Source organism: Paralichthys olivaceus, chromosome 9 (genome assembly GCF_024713975.1).
Source record: "Paralichthys olivaceus isolate ysfri-2021 chromosome 9, ASM2471397v2, whole genome shotgun sequence".
NCBI classification, from domain to species: domain Eukaryota; kingdom Metazoa; phylum Chordata; class Actinopteri; order Pleuronectiformes; family Paralichthyidae; genus Paralichthys; species Paralichthys olivaceus.
In genome coordinates this window covers 1,370,136-1,385,648 of record NC_091101.1, presented here as the reverse complement: position 1 = coordinate 1,385,648, position 15,513 = coordinate 1,370,136, and the positions used below count along the sequence as shown (strand labels likewise).

General features: G+C 40.8%; 1 protein-coding gene across 2 annotated transcripts in view; it reads left to right on the top strand.

The window, feature by feature from the left end:
* The window catches only part of LOC109641012 (dual specificity calcium/calmodulin-dependent 3',5'-cyclic nucleotide phosphodiesterase 1A-like), a 55,241-nt gene that overhangs the window by 13,310 nt on the left and 26,418 nt on the right, over positions 1 to 15,513 (top strand). The window lies entirely within an intron of this gene.

Here is a 15,513-nt window from a genome sequence, read left to right as displayed (position 1 = left end):
TCCTGGTGCTCGGGCTTATTCACCCGGTTAAAGGCTAGCTAACTTCAGTGGGCTAACGAGCAGCCTCTGAGCTAGCATTAGCATTAGATTTGTTGATCAAACAGGAAGACAACTCGCTCTCGGTTCCCTATTAACCATGTGGCCTGCTGAGTAGATCAGACATCATTACCTCTATGCCTTTTTAAATTAAATGCTGTAATGGAATTTTTGTCATTTGTGAATGTGATATTGCATGAGCAGATGTGTATGTGGAAGACTGACCAAACTGTTTTTCTGAAAGGGCAACTTTAGGTTCACGATTATTGCTCAGAGACTTTAACTTTATGGCCTCTTGAAGCCTTAACTTTATGGTATCTCTTGGCATATGGTTGGGGTCTCACACCTGGGATCTCTCTCTAGAGGTCATCCACAGAGATGTGAAGGCAGGCTGTCTCCTCCACTGATAAAGACACCAGGAGGTTAATAACTTTAATTTGTCAGCAGGATTACTCGTGTGAGAGGACACTGGATCTCAGCTGAAAGGTTAAACCTGTGCATGAAGTCCGGGACTCTTGACCTCAGCCTCCCTGACAAGTGACAGCCTGATGTCTGAGAACCAGGGGTGCGCTCACTGCTGTGATCCACCGGACCAAGTAGCACAGAGGCACTATCTTTCTGGGAAGAGAAATGCAGAAGGGAAACGATTCTCTCCACTGGGTGTCGAGTGACAGACGTGTCAGCAGGGCAAGGTTTGGAACTGACGTGGAATCAAAGAAGCTTCAGTTCTTTAATCTTAGAAAAAGTCAGATAGTTAACTGAATTACTCGGGTGATAGTAAAGTTATCACTATCAGGTCGGGGCTCTGATGAAGTGTGAGCAATTTGGGGCTGACTGGAAAATGTACAGTGTTTTAAAAAAAAAAAAAAAAAAAAAAAAAAAAAAAAAAAAGTTTGGTTTCACAGTGTAGTTGATTTTTTTTTAGCTCCACTGTGCATTTTCCAGTCAGCCCAAAAATTTTAATTTAAGATCAGAGTCCCGGCCTAACCAGATCCATGTGTCAATATTTACTCATCGTCACAAAGCCACCTGCTGGCAACAGGAAGTGACTTGCTTTATACTTTGATGCACTGCTGCTGGCTGCTTTACAATATACAGCTCAAATGAGCTCAGACAAGCAATAAGAACATGGTCAGGATTGTGACATCACCTCATATCATGTAAAGATCGAGGTGCAGCGAAGGTTAATCCTTCGCCAAAGGAGACAAAGTTGTCATAACTTCACTGTCCTGCCATGAACAGATCCACATGTCAATATGCAGCCCTAGTTATTAGTATTTTTCAGGCAAGTGAATTGCCTTTTTGAGGGCTTAAACTCATGAAATTTTAAAGATAAGTCAAAAGTGGTGAAACGTACATACTTATCCTGGAGTAATTTGAAATGGGCGTGGCAAAATGGCCACCCTGAATGCAGTCCCTGAGTTTGCTTTCACCGATCGACACGAAAATCGGTGTATCATGAACAGATGAACAAAAAAGTATCAAATAGCATTATGACAAATGCAACAGGAAGTCAGACACTTTACATTTAGTGGCCATTTTGGCCTGGTTGTGTTTTAATGAACTTCTCCTAGAGCTTTTATCATATCAACTTTAAATCCGGTGAATGGTATCTTAAAAAGATGGAGATTAAAACTACCTTGAATTTTGAGTGTGCATCACATGGTCTGACTGTGGCTTGGCGTCAAAGTTTGACGATTCGCCAAAAAAGAGGGATTTATTATAACTCCTCTGTATTTAACTCCACTGTACATTGTTCAATTGGCCTCAAATTGGTCACACGTCATCAGAGCCCTGACCTGTTTGTAGTGATAGTCCCACCCACTGGCAACAGTATGTAAGCCTCGTTTTACAACTTTTGTTCCGATTTCCATTACTTTTCACTTTGTGGTCTGCACTTGATGGCATCGACCTTGATGTGTGATTGGTAGGCTTGGTTCGACATTACACGACAGATGCAGGAAGTGAAGCGTTCATCCTTGCTACAGTGCCCAAAAAGCATGCAACACACAGCCGTTTTCGCCTGATCCCCGATTGCATCAGGTCCTGAGTTTGCAAGTGCTCGGGCCCGCTCAGTGCTGCTATGCAGCCCTAGTAATTTAATTGTTTTTCTATTACTATACAGCGTCTTAGTGTCAATAATAGTAGAGCATCTGAGTAGACATTGTTGTGATTATTCTACCTTACATCACATCATTCAATGGCACCATTAAATTATGTGCTTTTGGGCATTCAATAAATTTGGCCCTCAGAAAAATATTGAAAATTAATATTAAAAATATTGATATTAAATAATTTGTAATACTTCAATTTATTCAAGTTGCCCTCGGGGCATCACCCTTCAAAAGGAACGGAAAAGATAGCCAATGTATTGATTACGTCTAATGAAATTACTACAAATTTGGAACTGATTTATATTTTAATTAATAACTGCAATCAAAATTACCACATCAATAGCTAGGAAAGTTGAAGGATATGGAGTTCTTGACAGTGTAGAGGTTGGCAAAATTCATACTTATGCAACATTAATGAAAAGGTGTTTTAAAGAAAAACATTTATCATGAAAATAAAAGTATAAACACACAAACTAACTGTGTGTGTGTTAGTGAGTGAATGAGTTTCAAAATGGTGGTTGGCCACTATGAAGACAAAAGGCCCCCTGGAGTGGTGGGACCATGTGGCTGAGATCACATGTATGTGTTAAGTGCCAGGTTAAAAAAAAAAAGTTAGATGCATGCAAAGAAAGTAAGCAGCATAACAGCTTAGATAATATATTTTCTGTATTTTCTGAACCAATCAAACTTATAAACATCACATGTAATAGAATTTAAAAGTCCTTTGCTTAACCTAGTGTAATAATAAAGCCCAGTTGTGTTACCCGTCCATTAAAAAGGGGGAAAGGTCCTTTTTGATGTAATGTTTGAAGTCCAGTGAAGTGGTCTTGTTAGTTTGTGGCTCCTGTTGTGCATCTGCTGGTCAGACCTTGTGTCGTGGCCAATTGCTCATGCTGAAGTTCTTAGGCAGGCTCTCGTGTCACTGCCTTTTGGAAGGTTTTAGCAGTCTGCTCCAAGCAGGCCCACTTGAAGTTGGAGAGCTTGCAGGGAGAGGTACCTCCTCCTCCGGGAGAGATCAGTAGGAAAGTGATAGAAGAGAGGGGAAGGTCAGCTTTTATTGGCCTTGTGACCTCATGGGTCATGGGGCACACAGTGACCAATAGTGGTTGAGAGTTGTGTCCAGGAGCAGTTTTACAAACATGTGTGAAGATGAAGCACCCTGGGAGACTGAGTTCTGGAAGCCCTCCTTTGTCTTCAGAACAAATGTGATTAGGCTTTTGGCTACACATGTAGGCCCAACTATGGTTCCCAAATACTAGGTCCCAACAACATGTTGTATATCAGGCAGTCTTGTTGTAATCATAGTCCACGATCAGCAGTCACCATCACGATCGAATGCCATCATAGTCCTCAATTCATGATTATGATCCACTACTGCCATCAGGATCCACTGTCGGCTGCCACTTTGATTATGGTCCACTACCACTGTCAGGTGCCTACATGATGCAGGATCCACCATTTCTATCAAGATCAGCCAAGACAATAAAGGATCCGCCATTATGATCAAGATCTCTGATCGGCCTTGACCGACTCCGGCAGGGCCGATCCGAGGACCTCACTAAACCATCCAATCAGTAGTTGCGATGGGCGGTGTGTACAAAGGGTAGGGACTTAATCAAGAGCACATTCCCCATCCATTTATTCCCTGTAAAAAATATCCAGGTGCTCATGCAGGACAGTTCAGTCTTTTATTATTCTTACTGAAAGTAAGTTTAATGACTTACTGCTGGAGCCGGATAATAAGGAATTACAATAATCAGGTCTGGATGTAACAAAGGTGTACACTAGTTTTTCTGCATCTTCTTGGGACAGGACATGTCTGATTTTTGAGATACTACGTAAGTGAAAGAAGGCGTTCCTAGAAATTTGTTTTAAGTGAGAATCAAAGGAATCAAATTGTGATCGAAGATGACTGAAGTTAACTTAATTGAATACAGTTGAGTGTGACTGGGTGTCATCCGCATAGCAGTAATGCTAAAGCAGTTATACCAAATAACTCTTCTAGTCTCTGCAATAACATTTGCTGCACTAAGATCTAACAGGACAAGGACAGACACAAATCCTTGATCTGAAGCTATTAGGTCATTAGTGACTTTTGCCGAGGCTGTCTCTGTGCTACGATGAGCTCTAAACCTTGATTGAAAGTCTTAATATATATTGCTTTCCTGGAGAATCTCATGGAGCTGATTGGCTATAACCTCCTTGAGGATTTTAGACATGAAGGAGAGGTTGAATATTGGTCTAAACCTCTGGGCCCAGGGTGGGTTTTTTGAAAAAGGGTTTGATTACAGCTAGCTTAAAGGACTGTGGTAAATATCCTGATGATAATGATAGATTGATTATATTCAGTAAAGTCATATTAATTAGGGGCAGAATTTCTTTAAGTAATTTTGTAGGAATCCTAAGCTGTTTCTGACATTTCTGTGATTGATGCTGTATTATTGTTAAATGAGGGGAGGAGATGGTAGATTTTATTTCTAATAGTCAGGAATTTATCATTAAAGAAGGTCATAAAGATATTGCTTTTCAGGGATGGAGGAATACTGGGTTCGATGGAGATGTGACTCTCTGTCAGCCTGGCACTATGGAGTCTAATATTAATCGTAATGAGTTCACAGAGCTATCAACAAGATGATCGATCTCAGTGGAGGAAGGGTTTTCAAATAGTTTGTTGGTTATATCGACGGGTTAATACAGGGTTAAATATAATTGCAATTATTTCCTTAAATTTAGCTACAGCACTATCAGGTAGATATCTATAGAAGGCGTTTTTCATAATTGGACATCTAGAAAAGGAGTTTTATTAATGGCATGTAGTCTCATTATGAGAAACTAAAGGTTATTAAATTATGATCTGATAGAATCAGATTATGTGGAAGTACTATTAGATGTTCAATTTTGACACTATATGATAGAACAAGGTCAAGTGTGTGGTTACAACAATAAGTAGGTTGGCGTACACACTGACTGAAACCAATTGAGTCTAACCAAGCGGCAACATCCCGGGCTAAGCGATGGGGCCAATGTGGAAGTGCAAAAAACTGCAGTTCACTGGGTGGCCACTTGAGGCTGGCTCCAAGAGTGACTCAAATCCCATTGACTCCCATGTTAAAAAGCCAGACTTTAGAGCAGAATTAAACCTGTTTACAGCCTGGTTCAAAAAAACGGTTTTAGTCTCAATCAGTAAGTTCTTCCTTCATGACAACTGTGGGGGGGGGTAATTTTTTTTCTAACTCGCTCGTTTAGATAATATAGAGGTTTGAAATTGTGAATAATTAGCACTTGATTGACGTCACCATTAGCTCGTCACTCTGGCTGTTAGCCTGTGGTCTGCTCGGTTTCACCTGAGCTAACAGGCTAATCCCCGTCACCGAACACGAGCGCAGTCTGTGGAGGAGTTTTCACTCACATGTCGAATGAATATTATCATTTGTTGTTCGGCTGATTGTCCTGACGGAGAAGTCGAAGACGTCCGTGCTCCAGTGTCTGTGGTGAGTAAAGTACTGTATTTTATTTACGTGTGAGTATTGACGAGCAGGTATCATTGTCTCTGTACCTGGCTGGTTAGCTTAGCTCCGCTAACCTCCAGGCAAGATACCAGCAGTAATGGCGATGCTAATGGGAGTGACAGGAGTTATTAAACCGACATGAACCGGTCTACACGGCAGAGAGAGTTTATGGTGATAAATCTTTTAAACTGTGTGTTTAGTAAATGAGCTCCACCAAGTTAGATATCTAACGTTCTGTAAAGTTGTTCAGCTTGCCAACCTATTTGGCTTGACTACGTTACTGTGAGTAACTTCAGTATTCATGTTTTATTAGATCATTGTTTCAGAAATAACGTTAGTGCAGCTACTGCATTGTGGAACTTGTTGAGCTGGACTTTATTTATTACCCCATTCATTAATATTACCACAAACCTAGATTATCATACTGCAGGAGCCAGGAACAGATTTAGTGTGATCGACTGAAACGTGAACTTGTGACTCAGATATCCTGCACCCATGGATGTCCAACATGAGGAGACAGAACTGGACTTCAACAAGACTGAACAAATGCATGATGCATTACATTATATATGCAATACTTTTAATGTGAAAGAACTCCATACTGCACATTCATTGTCTTGGTAGTACACTGTTTAATCCCAAACCATATTCAAATACATAGTTGAATATCCACAGAACATAAGGACACAGACTTTGTTTGAAAGTAACACTTATCTCTGCAATAATGCCATACTTTTATGTTTCCTGTCATTTTATTAGGGATGGACGAACCTGAGGGACACAGCTGTGCTGACCGTGTTCTTTCTCTTATGGCAGAAAAGAAAACACTGTTTTTATCTAAAGTTTATCAAATCAGAAAGTAAAAGATGAACATTGTTGTGATAACAGTGTTAATTTTACCAACCATAATGGATATAGAAATTGACTCAATATTATCCATGACACTGTGCAATGACTGCCAACTGTAAGCAGCTGCAGGTCATCTTTAGTTGAGGGAGGAACACATTAAGTGTTGTGCAGATGAAGTTTGTGCAGGTCTTCCTCCAGCCTGAAGCTGCCGATCTCCACCATGATGCTGCTGCCACAGTGGATTCTGAGAACATCAGGTGTTGCAGTGCTTCATGAAATGAAAAAAGTCACGTTAAAGGATATTTTATGCTGAAATCATTGTCACATCTGTAGATATTAAGGAACAGAGGAGAAACACGATTATTTACAGATACTGTACAATACAATAATTAGAATACTTTTTACACATGTAATATCAGCTGTGTTAAGCAGCCAAGACTGGTACTTACAGTCTATTCTGTGTTCAGCAGGTGGAAGCACCACAGATTTCAGCCAAACTGATGTATTAAAAGAAATAAACATTGTACAAATATATAAATTGTCTTTCTACCACATCTGTAATATTCAAGGTGATAATCTCTCACAGTGCTGTTGATAACAGTCCACATCAAGTCCCTCAACTTCTTTCAGTGTGAAAACAGATACATATATAATAAATATGAGAACTGTTTACAACAGTAGTGTCTGGAGATTATAATCACATCTAAACTGTTATATAATTACACATCTGCACATTCTAATTCACTGTGAATTCCATAACAGGCTAAAAAAGAGTTTGTAATAGTAATGGTGGTTATACGAGCCTGTATCAGAACATTTACTATCACATGCAACTTACACATGCAGCTTATTAATAATAACTTATTAAAATTACAATCAAATGGCAACACACAACAATTTACTAAAGGTAGTTAACTTGCTTCAAACTTCATTAGACGTGTTAAATAAACGGTAAATTACCACAATAACATCAAAAACCACATGAGGCATGTAAGCATAGGTAGTATCATTATGATAATAGATAAATCAATAGTTTTCTTGTATGGTTTCAGGGTAACTTACCTCTGTTCGGTTCGTTGTTATGACCGCGACCATCCCGGAGCAACAACACCGCAGCGCTAGCCGGTTAGCAGTAGCGGGTAGAATGTAGCTTAGCTCCTTAGCCTAGCCTCCTCTTTGCCCATTTATGGGTTAGCCAGGAACTAGGAGGAGTCAGGCCCCGGCAAGATGGCGCTGGGTGAAACGCCCACTGCGAGCCTCATTTTCACTCTCCAGAAACCAACGGGTGACGTCATGGACACTACGTCCATCTGTATATACAGTCTATGAGTCTAAGACTGAAATGAATGCAACACGAAGGCTATCATGATTATTGTCTCCATGAATATTAAAGTCACCAACAATAATAACAATCTGTTTTTAGGCTTGATTTTTAAGCTTGATAAAAACTCTTTATTTGAATTGTTACAGTTTAGAGTTTCTTTTAGGACACCAGCACAGAGACAGATACACAAGAAGATGGTCTCAGTGGAAGGTTAAACCAGATTTTATTGTCTCTCAGTAAGGTGGCACGAGAAGTTGGAGAGCAATGTGATCGTCCACTGAATCCAGTCCACGGAGAGGGAAGGCAGGCGAACTGGAGATTGGATCCCGTAGACACAGGGAAAATAACTGTTAGCAATGGTGGTGACAAAACGAAGGGCTGATTGATGTGAATACGCATCAAGGATTAAGCACTCTGTGGGACACACTAAACTCAAAGTTGGATAACTAAGGAGCCACTATTGTGTTAAAATTGAGACACCCTGTTAGGCTGTCACTGGTGAATAGTGATCACCTTATGGATATTCTTAAAATTGTAACCTCCATTTGACTTCACCATACAGTGCCAAAGCTGAAAGCAATGCAAAGTGGAGAGTAACGGACGGAGGAGAAGGTGGAATGAAAATGAGAGGCAAAAGAAAATACACTTGGCAAACTTTACCTTCAACTCAGTGTAATTAGTGTGATAATATTCAACTACTATTGTATTAATGTTATAGAAAAACAGTACATAAAAATGTAAAAAGCTAAAGTAGTTTTGGCAAAAATTTGTAAGGAGAGCTATGGTCAAATGTCTAATCTCCAATTTAAATAGTATTGAGACAAACTCTTTTGGTCATAAAAGATAAATGGAGAATTGGTATAGTATCTATAATGTAAAAAGTAAATGGAAACTGTATGTTTCCAATTTTACAAATTTATGTATATTTACAGATACGTAATTTACTAAGAACCTCAAGTAAATTAATCACATATCATCTAGATGTAGACTTAGATCAAGCATTTTGGTTTGAAAAGCAAAAAATTTAATGAAACCAATTCAACACATTCTGTATCATAAATACACATCTGACATTTGCAACAAATTAAACGACTTGAAAATTGGTTGAAGATTAACTGAGTTATGAACATTTTGATTGTGGATAGACCTGCCTTACATGTGCATTAGAAGATGCAATCACACATACCAAGGGAGGGAGCGTGTGCCTGAGTGTGTGATGGGCAGTTGACCAAATCACTATGAGTTGAATGAGACAGAGGTTCTCTCTTTAAAAACATAAGCCTGGGCCACACCACCTGCGGTTGCGTTCAGAACAGCTGCACTGTGGTTATGCTGCATGTTGCGGATCTGCAGCAGTTCTGCAGTGGAGCTGCTATTGCCAGCAGTATGTTTTTACACAGGGTTTGCCTTGTAAATGGCCATAAATGTGAGTGTGTGTGTGAGAGAGAAATAAAGTAGAGAGAGAGAGAGTGACTATCATCTGAACTTCTTTACTGTAACCTTTAATATAACTACAGCTTAGAGATAATGTGAGCTGTCTATTCTACTGTGAAGCCCACGTGTGGTGGGAATTTGCATTTAAATCCCTGTGAGAAAGTAAACAATTACACTGAATTGTAATCAAAGTATTTAATGTCAAGCAAAGTGGAATCACACAGAGTATACTGAACACAAACAAAGTTACAGTATTACTATTTGGCCAAATAGGGACAGAATTCTCAAAGCTACTGCAGTCATCAAGAATCTGAAAAATGTCTCTTATGACGGGCTGGCTTTTATACACAAAGCTAGGAATACACAGCTGTCCTCAGTCACGTCACCATTGATCCATGATCACGCATCCTGCAACCTGCTGCATGGTGAAATAGGTGATCATTGATTTCTCTTTCCTAGACAGTGGCGGTTTTAGGCACGGGTGAACCGGGCAGCCGTCCGGGGCGGCATTTTTTCATGTCACCAAAATATCATCTGCGCCGCAAAACGGTTTTCTATTATCTATCATGTCACAGTGTATGGGAAATTGGCAAATTGACAACCCCTGCAGCTGCTGCAGGCGCCACTGCTTGCTGAAAAGGTGCTGCAATTTCCCAAGTCTTGCAGATGAGGAGCTGGCAGAGCAATGCAAGGCATTAGGCACCACAATGCACTTTGAAGGGAACTCTGATTCGGGTTAGGGCTCGGGGGGGGGTCTCGCCCCGGGGAGTAACTCAATGTAGAACCGCCATTGTTCCTAGATGTACAAACTCTGCATATTTGATCAAACAGTTTACCGTTTTTGTCATGTCTCCTGTGTGTTTAGTCCTCTTTTATAAAAGATAGTTTTCATTTCCATTATGGACTATGTTTTCTTATGTTTGGAATTGTGTTTGAAGTTTTGCTCTCCTGTGTCCCACTCTGTTCCTCTCTGTGTCCCACTCTGTGTCACTCTGTGTTTCTCTCCTGTGTCCCTCTCTGTGTCCCTCTCCTGTGTTCCCCTCTGTGTTCCTCTGTGCTTCACCCTGTGTCCCTCTCAGTGTTCCTGTGTTCATCTGTGTTTTATTTTGTAGTCTCTGCTCCTTGTGTGTTTGTCCTGTGCCACCTGTCTCTAGTTTGTCATTAGTTCTGTATGTATTTAAGTCTTTGTGCTTCCCTATGTCTTTGTCAGTTCGTTGTTGTGAGATGCCGTTTCCATGTCCATGTGTTGTTTCACCACTCGTCGCCGTTTCTACTCCCCCCAGTAAGTTTCTAGTGTTTCCTTGTGTCTCCCCTGTTTTTACCTAAAAGCATTTTGTGTTAACTGTTGCTTTTGGATTTATACCCTGCCTTCCTCATTAAAGGACCCTTTTGTAGAAAACCTTTTGTCCTGCCTTTTGGGTCCACCTGCTCCCTTATCCTTGCCCCACAAAATGTAACAGGTTTATCCAACTCACAGATCACAAATATTCATTGGTATTACACCCAAGCAATCATTCAGAGTAGAGCTTAATGCTTATTCTCGCCCATTTGAACTGAGCTCACTGAGAGAATTTAGGTCAAACAGTTAGAGCTAAGAAATTTCCATTACAGCATGCAGAATACAGAAAGAATTGGTGAGACCTCAAATCTTTAGAAGAGCAACGTGGCTGAACAGCGGCTGAAAAGCAGCCGGTGTGGAAGCTCCAACATGTGTAAGTACTTTTAGTGCAAAGGAATTACGCATAGAGTGCACAAATGGTTAACAGTGGCCCTGATTGATAAAATGATTGAAGTGAGATGAACTATCTTATTAGATAAAACCAACTTAAACAGAATTTTACTTGCTTGATATGAGTTGTAGTTGAAAAACAAACAAAATCTAAAGATGGTATTGCAATACTGAGCATAATACAAAATCGCAAATCGTGGATTACATCATGTGTGGCCTCTGTTGATCATCACCCCTATTCTTTGTCCTCTTTTTCCTTTTTTCTGCTTTGTGTTTCAACAGCACCTTGTAAACAGTACATTGCTCTAATCCTATGGAGTTACTTAACTTCTATAGCATACAATATGCCATATTTTCCCCATCAAGCTTGTCTTTTGGAGTTATTGGGTGTAGGCCTGGGCCGATAATAAATAAATAAATTAATTAATCGCACGATAAATTAAAATGAACTCGATAATTTTGCCGGCCTCGACATATTGCCATGTGCATGCGTGTTTGTTTTCCTCGTCTCTCGCCTCAAAGCAGGCTGGATGACAAGAGGGTTCACTCTGTGCTCGGTTTCAGCACCTTTGGGCGTTTGTTGCGGAATGAACGAAGTGAACCCTCTTGTCAGTCATCCAGTGTCTTTGTCTCTGTGGTGGGAGGCAGGGCCGCTAGCATTAGCCACACATGCTACACACACAGAGTGCAGTGAATGAGCGTCGTGCGGAGCAACGCGTGGAAAAAAGATGATTGCAAAGCCAAATTCCACAGCCCCGGTGTGGGAATATTTCGGCTTCAAACCGAATGAGCAAGGTGAGCCCATCAACACGGACGAGCCAGTTCAAAAGTGGTGGCAACGAAAAAAGGCAACACAACAAACTTGCATGCCCACCTAAAGCATAACCACCCGACCCAGTGTTCCCAGCTGGGGAAACAAAGTTTACCTCGAGATGCAGAGCCTTTGTCCCGACAGTCAACACTCACTGAGGCATTAAAGTAAATATAAATGGAACAGCGCAAAATGGTGTGCGCTCACATAAAGTGAAGTTCGCTACATCGCTAGAAATGCTGCCCTTAAATACAGTTGAAAAGCCAGCATTGAGAGAGATGCTGCAAACGTTTGACAGACAGTACGAATTGCCTGCGAGAAAATACATGTCACAAACGGCCTAAATGTTCAGTATTTGTGCAAATTTTGTTAATCGAGACTTGATAAGCCATTTTATTTATTGTTTTGGTTTTGTGTGGTTTTATAATTGAGTGCTGTTTTTGCTAACAGAGACTGAGAGTCCATTTTATTTTTTGTTTATTGTTTTTGGTTTGTTTTATTTATTTAGGATATTTAAACATTCTTGAAATTACTATTACAATGGTAAAAAACACTGAAAAATAAAAGTTTATTGTATTTGAAAAGGGTGTGCATTATTATGATTTATTATCATGTTGACAATAATATCCTTTATCGGCAATAATTCGTGGGACAATACATCGTCCAGCAAAATTTGTTATCATCCCAGGCCTAATTGGGTGCTCCTTCAGGTGCACAGTGGCTTTAGGATTAAGAGCAAGGAGGAGGATGGGGCAGGATCCCAGCATCCCTCCTTAACATGAATGCTGAGTGCTCAGCAGCACCTCCACCCTCCAGCAATCACTGCCAGGGTTACAGCCTCTCAGGGGAAACAACCTCTTAGTTCCCTCCTCTCCTGGGAAGAGATGCTCTGCTTTTTCTACACCTATTCACTGAGAGAAAGGGAGCAGAGGAGTAAATATCAAGAGCCACAATGACAGAACCAACCTCTAAAAAACAGGGATTTAAAAAATGTCGGAGTGCCACTATCAGCATTGATGGTTTCAGCTTTACAATCGGTAAAAGACTATTTGTTACAGTATTTTGTAAATTTGTGTGTGTGTGTGTGTGTGTGAGTGAGAGAGAGAGAGAGAGAGAAAGAAAGAGAGGCAGAGGTTCTGCTTTTGTGTTGCTTAATGAATGATCCTTTTTTTTTACCTTATTTAAAATGTTTTAAATATGTTGTCTTCTGCACTGACCTCTTGAGCTGTTGTTTCTGACTCATTCAGTCATGTGTCCTTATTTGGATTAACAACAAATTGTTTTCGAGTTCTATAACATGATGTCAGTGTAAGATAAAGTCGAACAGCTGTGTATCTGTCTACAACTGGGGCCCATTTCAGTCCTCAATTTTTGCTCAGTTATACAGACATGAAAACTAGAATTACCACTCTACGGTTGTATGTCTCTGCCAATTTCTACATACTTTATTGCATGTAAAGGTCACTGTAACCTTTACCTTTGACAGCTGAAACAAAGTTGAATGTTTGTACCAAATTTGATGACATTTCCTCCTAGCTTAAGGGAAGTCTCAACATGATGTTGTATGAGTTTTATGCATCCTGGCAAGGCGGAGAACATTTTAGCAAAATGGCACTGCAAAGTAGCAACATCCGCTCTCTGGGCTGGAGATTATCCTGACTCAGGAGATGACCTGAAACTGTGCCTGCGCAACACTCTTTGCAGAGATGCTGCACAGCAGCACTGCCTCAGGATATTGTGTTGTGTAATCCACCAGGACTAACACAAAGCAATATCCTAGTGCACTCCGGTAAAGTGGCCAGGAGAGGTCCACACCAGTGCTTTCGAATGGCACCTCCATTAATGGCAATGGGCGCATGCACATTCTGGTTCACCAGTTGACATTTGTGGCAGGACGTCCACCAGTGGCAGTCATTATCCAGCCCAGTGTTTTTTTTTATATTCCATGTGACCCGCCATTGGGTTGTGATGAGCTGCCTGCAAAACAATTTCCCAGCAGCTTTTAGGGACCAGCAACTGGGTGATTTCTTCCCCAAGGTGTAGTGTCGTCACAATACTGCTCAAGTGGAAAATGGAGGCACCGCTCCAGGGAAGGTGCCTAGGGGTGTCCCATGCCCGGGGGTGTGTCAGACGGGAGCCAACCATGACCTTGTTTCTACGTTTTTTTCCTTGGAAGTCTAATTTCCACTGCCATCACAGGCTATTTGTAAATATCACAATGCACACACTTAATATTCACCATATTCACCTCCACCAAAGCCCTGGGTCAAACCATGTTCTGGTAAATCATTGACTGTGGGCAGCCAAAATTCACCATGGCCTGATGTACATCCCCCTGAATCCTAACTGGGACTTGGTATGTCGCTCCAAAATCGGGGGAGGGTACAGCTGGGCCGGCAAACCGATTCACCTGACCCACCTCCATGAGGGGGCACTCCTCTCGGAAATAACCAAGCTGCCTGCACCACCAACACTCCTGCCCGATATTCGAGGAGCCCCATGCTCCCCATGGGAGCAGTGCTGGGACTTATGGTGAGCGAGAGAGAAGAGGGTTAGAGCAGTGGCTTGTAATGTGTTATGCATTTTCACACTGCATGAAGGAGGTAAATGTCACATCCTCTTGAGGAATGCATCCTGTTGGTAGTAAGTGGTGCTATGATTATGCTGAATTTTGGCATGTAAATGTGGTGGTCACACCAGGTCACCAACCATGTTAAGTCTTGTGCAGATTAGACAATGTATGGTTAAATTAGTAGAATGTCCTGTTTCATGGTGATTCAGCCACGAGCATGCTGTTGAAGGAAAACTTATGATTCGAATAATTTGTCATTGTTGAGGTTGTTTGTTTGCACTGACAAAATTTAAATTTTAGATTATTTCTGTAGAAGGAGTTCATTAAAATAGAATGACTGCAGATATCAAAACCAAGCAACAATTGTACATTATAATCATCATCATCGACTTCCTGCTAAATTTAGGGTATGGGTCCAAATTTTGTAAGTCTGGCTATGATACATACTACCGATTTACATATTTGTCAAGGAAACGAGCCCCTTTGGCTGCTTTGTCAAGGGGTGCTATCGAGCCATTTTGCCTTGACCATATGAAAGACCCATAAAGGAAGTAAATATTTGTAATTTCCAATCTCATGCATGTTAAGTCTCCAACATTCACAAGATGTCTTCATCACTCTGACTGGACAATATACAATCAAGTAATAAGAACTTCCTGTTTCAAGGCGAAACATAACATTTTGAAATCACATAATGGACATGCCATTCAATGGAATGGCACAACTTTTCATCTTGAATGTGCTTATATCATACTGACGCAATATGAAGCTGGTCATTTCTGATGTGTGATGGGTTTTGTGACTTTTCGCGAATGTTTAGCCCTCCAAAAATGTGATTGATTGTAAAAACTAAATAAGAACTTTTGGCGCATTGCCACAGCAACAGCATTCAAGAAATAATCAAGATTCAAAGCCTATGGTCACGTCAAAGGGTTCTTCTGACCAAATCGTCAGTACATCACAGTACAAAACATATAATTTGTTATTGCCAGTAGGGGGCGTTATGACTATCACTGAATATTGGCATGTAGATGCGTTCAGGCCGGGACTATTATCAAACATGTGAAGTTTGGTGCAGATGGATAATGCTCATGTCCCTGGTGACTGGCACCTCAAGTTGTAATAGGGGGTAATC